Below are 12,769 nucleotides of genomic sequence, written 5' to 3' on the forward strand. Positions count from 1 at the left end.
GGCTCTTAACTTAAGGTCCATGAACTTAGCTTATGTATGTGTGTGTGTGTATACATATATGTATATGTAAATGTAAGCACATGTTTATATGTATGTGAATATGAATATGTAAATGCATATATGTGTATATTGAAAACTATATTTCAATATTACTGATTTCCTTTGTAATCCTGTGTATTTTATTTCATGCTTTAAAAAATATTATATTGAGGAAAAATCTCATCAGACTGCCAAAGGGGTCTGTGATACAAAAATGTTCAAGAACCCCTGTGTAGGGTCACATAGACATTTCTCTGGTATTTAAAACTCTTCACAACCTGACTCTAGCCTACTTTGCTAGGTCTGTTATAAATCACTCTTGTTCACACCCGACAGTCTAATCAAACTGGCCACCTTGCTATTTCTCGAAACAAAACATGGAATCTCCCTGACAGTCTGCTTCTCGTAGATGGAATGCATTCCTTCCTCACCTTAGTCCATTAGAATCCCTGGCTGCCTTCAAAGCTCAGCTCCAGGGCCAGCTCCTATAGGAGACCATTCAGAGATTGCTGTAGCAGTTTCGCAAAAAAGGATCAATATCGCTACTTCCTTTGCCAATGGCCTCGTTTGCATTGTAAGTGGCAGAGAAAAGGCCACTTTCATCTGGACTCTTACCTAGGCATGAAAGAAGAGCCAGCAATCCCTGTGGAGGGAGGTATTGCAAATGAACTGGAGATGCTCTTTCGAGGCCATAGCCTCAGGCACCTCTGATTCCCCTTTGTTCTTCCCCCAGCAGGTTTAAAAGAAACTTCATTCCCCCAGGGGCAAAGCAAGGGGGTTGACTAAAGAGGAAGCCACACCTGAAGGTAAGAGTTGGAATGAGTGGTGCCAGCCACACCAGAGTAGGGCCACCCAAGAGGAAGTAATTGGTCACTTGCTAACCAACCTTTCACCATATACTACAGACACTGTTAGAAGCATACAAACATGCTATTAAAACTTGCTATCTTTTCCAATTGAATGGAAACTTCTTGAGGGCAGGTACTAGTTTTTGTTTTTTGTCTTTTTATCCCCAGTGCCTGACACATAGTAGACTTACTTATGTCATGTCTAAAACAGAACTCATCATCGTTCCTTCCCAAAACCTACTCATACTCTAGACTAGTGGTCTTCAAACTTTTTGGCTTAAGGATCCCTTTATACTCTTCAAAATGATTGGGGACCACCCATGAGCTTTTGTTTATGTGGATTATATCATATATCATATTAGAAATGGAAATTATTATGTATGGTATTATGAAAAGAATTTTGAACTCATGGACCTCATGAAAGGGTTTTGGAGACTCCCATTGGTTCTCAGACCACATTTTGAGGACTTCTCCTCTAAACTATCCTATTTCTGTTGAGGGCATTACCAGCTGTATAAACTCAGAGTCATCACTGGTTCTTCCTGGCCTCCAACATTAATCATATCCATAACATCTATATCCCTAACATCTTTCAAATCCATTTCTTTCTCTCTATTCAAACAGTCAATATCCTAGCTTAGGTCCTTATCACCTCTCACCTGGAAATAAAGTGAGTTCCTGGCAATTTAGAAATGACTGAATAAATGTAAGGGGAGACTATTGTGATAATAAATAATGAGTATGAGAGTTCAGAGGAGCCTGGAGAGGCTTTTAAAAACTAATTTAATGTGAAACAAAGGAGAATAATATATACAATGATTTACAATAACATAAATGGAGACAACAATGAATGTTGCTATAGCCTGGTTTAATCTATAACCCAGCGCTCTTAACACTATGCCATCATAGTTTAAAAAACAATTAAACAGTTCCTGCTTTCAATGAGTTTACATTTGATTTAATTGTTATGATCCGTCTTGGTCCAGGAGAAGAGATGTGCGTGTGGGGAAATATGGAGGTAGAATGTTCCATATTGTCAAACACAGTTGGTGTTAATTGGTTTTGCTTAACTTTTTCTTTTTTCTTTTTCTTTTTTTTCTTTTTCTTCCTTTTCTTTCCTTTCTTTTTTCTTTCTTTTTTTAAAACAAGGGACAATGAGGGGAGAAAGAATACATATTGGGAAATGTGAAAACAAAAGGCACTAATAAAACTTTTTTAAAAAGTTGCTAGCTGTTGCTTGAAATTGGCATTCTATCTCTTGCCTCCAATGCATTTTCACAATCCCTCCATCATGCCTAGACCATATTGCCCCCAAAACATGGCCACTTGGAATTTTGTACTCTTTCTTTAAGGTTCAGCTGAGGTAGCATCTTGGTGCAGTAGATAGCCAATAAGCCTGGAGTCAGGAACATCCAAGCTCAAATCTGGCCTCAGACTCTTCCTAGTTGTATGATCCTGGGCAAGTCACTTAACTTCTGTCTGTCTCAGTTTATTCAACTGTAAAATGAGAATAATAATGGCACATACCACTCAGGGTAGATGTTGTGAGGATCAAATGAGATAATAATTGTAAAGCTCATAGCACAGTGCCTGGCATAGTAAGAGCTCCAGCTATTAGAATTACTATTATTATTCTTAGATTCCTTCTAATAATTAAAACTCTCTTCCTCCTCAAATTACCTCTTAATTATGGGTCTGTGTACACGTTGTATCTCTCCCTTTTCCAGTGAAATATAAACTTCTTGAAGGTAAGTATTATTTCACTTTACAATGTTTGTTGAGTTGCTGTGGAGTTGAATTCATTAAGGTGCAGCTAGGTGGCTCAGTGGATGGAGTACTGGGCCTAGAGTCAGGAAGATCCATCTTCCTGAGTTCAAATCTGGCCTCAGACACTTACTAGCTGTGTGATCCTGGACAAGTCAGTTAACCCCGTTTGCCTCAGTTCCTCATCTGTAAAATGAGCTATAGAAGGAAGTGGCAGACCATTACACAGTTCCTTCCTATACTGGCATGTTCTCTGAATTTTTAGGTAAGGCCTGGCTGGCCTAATCCTAATTGTCAGTCAAATAGAAATAGTGGTGAAAAGAACTTTGGATTCAGAATCAGGAAAGGGACCTAGGTTCTAGTCCTGGTTTTGATTCTTCCTTCCTACACGGCTTTGTACAAAACCACTAAATTTATCAGAGATCTGAACAATGTACTACCTTTACTACCTAGATCATAAGGTTGTGAGGGAAGCCCTGTTTAAAGCCTGAAAATGCTAAATACATGTGAGTAGTTATTAGTGTGAAATGGTTGTGTCAAAGGCAGCGACACTCTGATCTAACCAATCATTCAACAAGCATTTTAAAACATCTACTATGTATCAGGCATTGTGCTAAGATGGCGGAGACTCCAGTGGCTTAGCAAAGACGCCATCTCAGTTATCAATCATACATAGGAGAGGTCTCATGAGAACCTGGGGCAGGGCAGGGGGGAAATTGGGCAGCAGCAGGAATTTAATAACAGAAGTGCTTTCACAACCAAAGACCTGGAGGAAACTATAGAGAGTATATAGATGAGCAATAAAGATAGTGATGATGATGATGATGGTGGTGGTGCTGGTGGTGGAATCTCTTTTCTTGAAGACTGAATGAAATACTTTCTTACTGGCTTTGTGATGCTGTCAGGACCATATAGGTTTAATGTCTATGACAATTGAACCTTGGTGGGGGTGGATGGGAAAATATGGGCAGCCAGATGACACAGCCATAACATTTCTTTCTATTTTGCATACCCTTCCCCCATCCCTATCACCACTCCCAGAAGTTCTATTTACTAATCCCCATGTAGGGGATCAGGCACAAGTCTGGTGTGTCTGTTACAAAGCCATCCAGACTGACCACAGTGTGGCAGTGAGGTGATAGATGCTGAGGCTTTCACAGTGAATGAAGGAAGATGTCCTCAGAGCCTTAGTAACAACGTGATGGAATCACCTCTTTCATAGAGTCTGACTGACTCTTCAGCAGGCGATAGAGCTCAGAGGAGAATGGAGACAGGGGAATTGATGTTGCTTGCTTGTAAATTCACAATGAAAACCCAGAAGGTGCCAACAACTTATACCATAAAGGGCACATTTACAAAGTGGAGTACATTCAGCCAGGCAGCCCATTAACAAGATCAATGATGCTCAAGAGATGCTATTGAAAGTCCCTATAACTCTGTCCTTTAAGAAATTATGAGGCAAAATTTCAAGGTGCTGTATTCTTCAAGGGCAATGGAAAACGTTTAAGAGGAAGTGGAAATTGCCTCATCTTCTCTTAATGGACAAGACTACAGAAGCCACACTGGGAATTGTGGCTAAGGTGGAGGGACCAGAGAGATGACACTAAAATAAACAGGGGGAGATAAATTACATGGCTTGAGGGTCCCAGATCTGAGAGGCAGGACAGATACAGGCATCGAAACAGGGGCAGAATGTTAGTCGCTTTACCGGCCTATAAAGACTCAGAATCTCAGGGAGTATAAGAACAGAGGTAGTAATGGTCAGGCTGATTTCCTACCACTTCAGCAAGACTTGTCAGGTTCTTTCTCTCCCTGACTGGAAGCTTGCTCATTAGTGACCTTCTGTACAATAAATAGGCCACCCCAAACCAAATATTTTTAACTGGCCTTGCTGCATCCTGAGTGGTTTGTGCCCTGTGAGTTGATCGTTTGCTGCATGCTGGGGTTGGAGATGCTGCTACCTTATGCAAATACAGGCTGCTGCGGGCTTGAGCAGAAGAGAGGCCCCTTTGATTAAAGGGGCCCAGGGAGATAAACAGATGGAGATGGTGGGATGCTGAATCCCTGCAGAGGCCTTTCCTTCTCCAATGCCAGAACAAACCCAATTTAAAAAGTAAAGGAACCATCATTTAATTAACTCACAGGGAAGTGAAGACTTTATTGACTAGCTTTAACTCTTCACTACTGAAATATATCACACACATATATATGTTTGTGTCCTTAATCAGTGGCTTTAAAAAACATGGAAAAAATTAAATTGTAAAATTGCTGCATTCAAGGAAATAAACCCTGGAAGGGGAGCCTAGAAAATAAACAGTAGCAGTCCTATGATAATTTGTTTGTAGGAACTGCGAATGTTTGTCCTGGAGAAAAGTCTCAGGGAAGGGACATGACAGTTCCCTTTGATATTTGAAGGACTGTCCTGTGAAAGAGGGATTCAATTTGTTCTGTTTGGCCTTAGAGAGTGGAACTGGGAGCAGCCAGTAGAAGTTGCCAAGAGGCAAATTTGGGTTTGTTGAAAAATTTCCTGATGAATCAAGCTGTCCCAAAGTGAAATGAGAAGCCTCAGGAGGAGGGGTGGCGCTCCCCCTCACTTGAGATCTACAAGTAGGGTCTGGAGGACCACTTGTCAGGTGTGGGGGGGGATTCCTTCTGGGTAGGAGTTGGACCAGATGGCTGCTAAGGTCCCCTTCTAACCCTCAAATTTAGTGATACTGAATTTCTTTTCTTTTCTTTCCCCTTATGGGCTGAGGAGGATTCCTTGAGACAATGCTAGTAGGATAAAAAAGAGCATTGGATAGGAAGATGGAATGCCTTGAGTTATCCAGAGCTCCAACTGTGACCCTGGACAACTGGCTTAACTTTATTGAGCCTTGGTTTCCTCATCTGTAAACTGGAGATGACAACATTTGCTCTGCCCACCTCACAGGGTGCTTTCTTGTGAGGAGAATGCTTTGTAAACCTTAAAATGCCACATAGTTTTCATTATTATTATTCTTTTGATTCAGTACAGCAGGAAATTCTCAAATACTTGGAAGGACAGATGGCCTCCTTCAGACCTCCAAGTTAGTGTTCGAACTGAGATCTTTTGCTGAAAATCTGCATTCAGGATTCATATAAATAGCAAAGATTTGTGTCAGTGTTTTTGGAAGACTTCACTGGGGTGCTGTAAGGTACTCTATTTAGATCTCTGCCTAATTTAGAATAGCAAAATTACCCTCAAATGGCCCTCAAGTCCCAAGGAAAATTTGATCCCCAAATCAATGAATATCTTTGGACAGCCCATTATTTAGAGCTGGAAGGAAACTCGGAGGTCATCAAAGCGTAGGATCATTAGCTTAGAGCTGAAAGTGACCTTAGAGGCCATCTGTCTAGCAGATGAGGCAACTGAAGCCCATGAAGGTGAAATGATTTGTCCAAGGTTACCTGTGTGGCAAGCAGCAGAGCCAAGACCAATCCAGGACCTCTGACTCTAAACCAGGTGCTCTTTCCATTGTACCATGCCTCTTCTCTTTCAAACACTTCACTTTTCAGATGAAGAAACTGAGGCCCCAAAGGGTTAAGTGACTTACCCAAGATCACAAAAGTATTAAGCATCAGAGCCAGGATTTAAACCAACTCCCGATGCAGCATTCTGCCCGCTATTCAATGGGGCTTGTGACCCATTGCAAACATTAAGCCCATTTTGGGCTAAGCAAATGTCTGTAGTTTATTCTCTACCAGGAAATTTCACTGTGACCAACTTTGTGGAATAAAGCCAACTCATGGCTCTGTTTCTACGAGATAGAAAGTTTGTTTTGATCAACTTTGTTACATTCATCAAATGTTCTGGGCTGCACAACCTTCAAATGTACTTGGCCAAGAACTTGAATTGTTAGTGTTTAAAAACCTGCGTATTTAATGTACTAGAAAGGAGGCATAAAAAGGTTTGCTTGCTGGCGTCATTCCACTCTGAATTTGGAGGTGACAGGACCATCAGGTATCAGCCTGTAATATCAGATACCTGTATAAAAGCCTGTGCAGCTGCAGTTGTCAGGATAATGTGATGCTGTTTTATCTGTAGCAGTAGGATGCTTGAATCACTTTGGAGCAGTTTAAATATATTTTTAAAAGTTACTTATTTTTCCTTGGGGCTAGAAATTTGTGGCTTAAAAATGGTAACATATGAACAGCAAATAGATTAAGCTCTGTGTGAAGCCATAAATTTATGATATCACTGTTAACACAGCCAGGACCAGGGGTAGACAAGATAGACAGCTACCTAGGGTGCCGCATGGGACGCTTTTTAATATTATGTTGCATAAATGTACATATTTTTAATGCCAGAAAATCTGGCTCTCCATGGCACATATGTATTTGTTTTGTGTCATATTAAATCACACGTTACTGTGATTCCTTAAAGTCTTCTGTAAGACATAGGCAATAACATTGTCAAGTCTTGGTTAGGATACACTAATGCCTTGTCCCAGTTGCACACTTCCCACTTCATCTTCCAAAAGAGATGCAATGTGTTAATAATGCTTATCTGCAGGTCCTTAAAAATTCTGCGTCCACGTTCTCTGCCAATGTGTTACAAACAATGCTCCAGGGAGACATTCCTCTCCCGAGAAGCCATTCATGGGATCTTGAAGCACGTGGCCAAAAGATTGTGGTGTTACATTGAATATCTCTCAATAAAATAGTCATGACCTTCCTCAAGAAAGCAAGAGGGGGGTTAAAAGAGGACTTACAAACTCTTGGAATTCAGGGAAATTTCTGTGCATGTATTTCATCTATCAAAAATGACTTCTAAAATTCAGAATGTAATTTTAAACAACAATCCTAAAGGAATAGCAAAGTTAGAGGGAATGTAGAAAAACAGGCACATTATTGGTGGATCTGTGAATTGATCTAACTGTTCTGGAAAGCAATTTGGAATTAGGCTAAGAAGGTGACCAAAAGTTCTATATACTCTTTGACCCAGAGATCCCAGTGCTTTGACCAAATTGGTTAAAGACAGAAAGAAAGGGCCCATGTGTAACTAAATGTTCATAGCATCAAGGGAGAAGGACCCATTTGTACAAAAATATTGATAGTAGCTCTTTTTGTGGTGGTTAAGAATTGGAAATCAAAGGGATGCCCATCAATTGGGGAATGGATAAATAAGCTGTGGTATATGATTATAATGGAATATTATTGTGCTGTAAGAAATGACAAGCAGGATGATTCCAGAAAAACCTGGAAAGCCTTACACGAACTGATGCATAGTGAAGTGAACAGAACCAGGAGAATGTTGTACACAGTAACAAGAATATTGTTCGATGAAGAACTGTGAACAACTTAGCTCTTCTCAGCAATACAATGATCCAAGATAATCCCAAAGGACTAATGATGAAGCATTCTATCCACCTCCAAAGAAAGAACTGATATTGTTTGAATACAGACTGAAGCATGCTATTTTTCTCTTTCTTTCTTTTTTTCTTTTATTCAAGTCTTCTTGTACAAAATAACTAATATGGAAATGTTTTATATAATTGCACTTGTATAACTTAAATATTACTGCTTACCATCTCAGGCAGGGGAGAGGAGAGCGATAGAATTTGGAACTCAGAACTTTAAATTAAAAATAGAAAAAATGCTCATAGTATCACTCTTTAAGTAGCAAAGAATTGCAAATGAAGTAGTAGATGTCCATTCATTGGGAAAATGGCTAAACAAATTGTTGTTTATGAATATAATGACCATAAGAAATGATAAATATGAATAATTCAGAGAGGCATTGGAAGACTTACATGAATTGATATAAAGTAAAACAGAAATAGGAAAATAATATGTACAATGACTACCAAAATGTAAGTGGAAAGAACAACAACAAAAAGAAGCTGAACTCTGTGATTACAATAAACAAAGTCGGACCCAAGAGATAAGAAAATTGAGTCTTGTTCCTTTCTTTGTAGAGCTGGGAAGATATGGATGTGGAACATTGCATATATTGTCAGATGCAGTTGATATATTGGTTAGCTTGACTGACTTGTTTTTTTCCTCTTCGTTTTTAATTCTTTTTTATAGGGATGGTTACATGGGGAGGGGAGGGGAGAGAGAGATATGCTTCGAAGTAAAAGTGATCTAAAGACAAAAAATATTAATAAAAATTAAAACCAAAAACAATATCGCTAAAGATATAGACACACAAGAATTCTTGTGAAGATGACAGAATTAGATTACAAATAAATCTTTCTCCTTTTGGGCTTCCTTGATAAAACTTACCAATTCAAATCCCAAACATGACCTTGAAAAGAAATAGAGAAAGAAAAGAAAAAAATGGAGCAGTAACAGATCCCTTGGTCTAGATTAGAGGAAAAAAATCAAGTGAGCAAAAAACATAGTTTTATCTGGCCAATGATATGGCATAGAAGAAGAGATCTGGGTGGGATTCTGGTCTGGAAAACATTCAGAGAGAAAACAGGAAGAGGCATACCTGCTTCATTGCTTTGTCCACCAGGGACAAAAAAGAGAGGAAGTCCTTTGTGAATCTTTCCTATATCCTTCCCATTAATTTAGGTCTAATCAGGTTGTATGGAGTTTATCCTCTCTCTTGCTAGCCTGTGCTTCAGCTCTACTAAGAGTTAGATGTAAGGTTACATATTCTTCATTTTAAACCCTAGGCCAGGCCTTCTGGCCATTGTTGACTTTGTAAAAAGGGGCAGGTCAATTTTTAAATTGAGATGGTCCAACCCATTTTAACGAAAGAAAACTGCCTCCTCAATCCAGTCACATGGCCCACTGTTAGCCCATTTTTAGAAGGCCAGTGTTTTGGCTAGAGATGAGGGGTGTGTGTGTGTGTGTGTGTACGTGTGTTGTATGTGTGGTATACATTATTTTATTCCTCTTCCAAATAGCTAGAAGGCAACAAGATATCTATCATAGGTTCATAGTTTTTAGAGATGCAAGGGACTTTAGAGATCATTTTATCAGTGAACTTCTCAACAGAAGGGCCATACCAACCATTTCAAAGATGGGCAAATTAAGGCCTGAGTGATTAAATAACTTGTTCTAGATACTCATTGTCTATAAACATCACAACCCAGAAATGCTGGGTGAGCACCAGATCATCTCTAGGGCAGAGCCATCACTAGTCATTTTTGACCCTAGGGTGCATACATTTTCAGTATCAACAGTATGCATGTACCCTCAAGCATAGTTAGAGAGGCCACCATTGGAGGTTGGGGAGAGATAGACAGGTCCAGAGGACTGGGCAGAAACACACTCAGGGTACATATGCTGTAGTTGTCTATTATGACTAGTTATCCTTGCTTTGTTGTTGTTCAGTTGTTTCAGTTGTGTGTGACTCTTTGTGACCCAATTTGGGGTTTTCTTGGCAAAGATACTGGAGTGGTTTGCTATTTCCTTCTCTAGCTCTGAGGCAAACAAGGTTAAGTGACTTGCCCCTAGGGTCACACAGCTAGGAAGTGTCTGAGGCTAGATTTGAACTCAGAAGATGACTTCTTGACTCCAGGCCTGGTGCCCTATCCACTGCACCACCTAGCTGCCCCATTATCCTTGCTAACTATGTGTTAAGTTCAGTTTTTTTTTCACTAGTGGAGGCTTACAGACACTACCTAATTTTTGGCACCTCGGGACAAAGCCCCGGTCACTCCACTAGTTATACAGGTCTTCTCATGGGGCTGTCCCAACTCTAAAATTCTATGATTCCTTAAGTTATCTCATTATTTTATTTTTATTCCTATACCACATAGAATATGAGAATTTTAATGTTACAAATTAAATAAACAGCTATTATTTACTTACTGTGATTAAGATGTTGGAAATATGTCAAGAGTGTTTGGTTATGGAAACTTTCTACACCAGGGCAGATTGCAATCAATCTGTAATTTGTACATGTGTCTTGGAGAATTTCCTGGGATTCAGAGAGGCTAAGTTATTTGCAATCCCATAGCTATTAAGTGTCAGAGCAGGATTTGACCCCAGGTCTTCCAAGTTTAACATTCTAAACACCTGGCCACATTACTTCTCTGGCACTGGGGATGCAAAGACAAAAAGTGCCTTGCCCACTCGAGAAACTTAACATTATGTAAGTGAGAGGGAGGTACTGGCAATGAAAGCCCAGTCCTTGGAGCATGTGTAAGAAGCTGAGTCTCCACATCCCAAAGTGCATGATGATGTGGAATGAGTGGGGGTGGGGGGACCGGTTCTTGTCCACTTATTGAGTGGTGAAGGATGGTGGCTGAACCAGAACTGAGAGTGCGTTCAAAAGGCTCCATTGGAGAAACCGGCTCTTTCCTTCCTGCTGGCCACGCAGTATACGGATGAATCTCTGAGCTCTGGGTGACCCTATTTCTGAACACGAAACAGGCACAGAATTGCCTGTATGTCCTATGATTCAGGGACAGGGCCCCTCCGTTCCTTGTCATCCTTCACTTCCAGGAGCAGGCTCATGCCCTTGTACGAGCTCCCAAGACTGAACCCTCATTGGCCAATCTCCCCATTTACAATCATACTAGGGGATAACAAATACATACAGATAAATAAAGGTAATTGAAGGAGGCAGAAAGCACAAACAATTCAGGGAATCTGGGATGGGTTTATGGAAGGGATGATAACACCTGAGATGAGTCTGAAAGAGGATGAGGATTTGATGAGGAAAGAGTGCATTCCACAAACGGGGGAGGCCTTCTGCAAACTCATGGAGGTAGAGAATGCAATGTTCAGCATGGAGAAATCCAGTTTGGTTTCGATGTAGAATATGTAAAGGAGAAGAATGTGAAATATGGATGAGAAGGTAGACTAGCGCCATATTGTAAAAGGTCTTTAAAGCCAACCTGAGGAATTTTTATTTTATTCTGGAAGCAATAGGGAGTCACTGAACATTTTTGAGCAGGAGAATTATATAGTCAGACTTATACCTCAGAAAGGTAATTTTGGCAGCTATGTGAAGGATAATTTGGAAGGGGGAGAGAATGGAAGCAAGGAGACTAATTAGGAGGCCATCATGGTAGTTCAGATGAGGGTAATGAGGGTTTTGGCAGTGTGAGTAAAGAGAAGGGGGTGGATTCAAGATGAAGGAGATGTGGTGGGTGTAAATTTGACAAAACTTGGCAACTGATTAAATATGGGAGTAAAGGTCAAAGATGGCTCTGGTATGTCACAAATCTGGTGACAGGAAGGAGGGTGGTGCCTTCAAAGGAAATAAGGAAGTTTGCAAGAAGGGTGGGAACTACCCCCATGGCACAGACATGATCTAAACTTCGGTATTATTTTTGCAACTTAAAAGTTAAATATACTAGTCATCTTGCTGGCATTAAAGACCATGCCTTAGGGGTTTTAATCCATTTAGCTTTCTCCTGGGGTTCTGCTGTCCAGATTGGTGAGTGCCTCACCTGGCCCATTATTATGGGCAGCCTCAGCCATCCTTTGCTTCCTACTCATCAGGCATCTTCTCTCCAGCCCCCTAGAAGCTAGGGACCAATATCTCCTCCTTTCTCCACCACTTTTTACAATCTGGAACCATAACTAAATCAATACTACCATTAACTCCTAGAAAGGACATGATAATCTGCTTATATAGTTCCATTTACCAAACCTGTCAACTTCAAAAGCAAAATTCCTTCCCCTGGCCACCACTCCCTTATTTGTGCTGTCTCTCTCATTAGAATATAAATTCCTTGTGGGCAGGAACTATCATGACTTTTTTATTTTTATCCTCAGAGTTTAGTATTAGCTTGGCACATAATAAGCACATAATAAATGTTACTTGTTCATTCATTCATTTAGCACCAGGGCTTTAGTGGAAAAAAATCTCCTTGCTGTTCTGACAGTTGCCCAATTCTACAGGGTATCTTCATGCAGTTTTCACCTTTAATTGCATAAAATTGCATGAAGACTTTTGGGTCATCCCGTACATTAACTTAATACCATATTCTTAACAGACCATGATTATTGTTGAGTCACCCGTTTGGCCTCTGGTTGCTACCCAAAGGGAATCTAGAACCACTGTGATATTAAGGATCTAGGCCTGGTGGGATATGGAGGATCCATAGCTACTCTGGGTGATGCTTCTATATGACTTCTTACTGATCTATTACCTTGGAAGCCACTCAAAGAGGCAGGGTTGCCAAGCA

The 12,769-nt window shown here is 40.3% G+C and overlaps 1 protein-coding gene across 1 annotated transcript in view; it reads right to left on the minus strand.

The window, feature by feature from the left end:
- The window catches only part of KIAA2012 (KIAA2012 ortholog), a 161,313-nt gene that overhangs the window by 36,573 nt on the left and 111,971 nt on the right, over positions 1–12,769 (minus strand). The gene's annotated exons all lie outside the window — the stretch shown is intronic.

Source organism: Vombatus ursinus, unplaced genomic scaffold (genome assembly GCF_900497805.2).
Source record: "Vombatus ursinus unplaced genomic scaffold, bare-nosed wombat genome assembly UNPS02014802.1, whole genome shotgun sequence".
Taxonomy (NCBI): Eukaryota; Metazoa; Chordata; class Mammalia; order Diprotodontia; family Vombatidae; genus Vombatus; species Vombatus ursinus.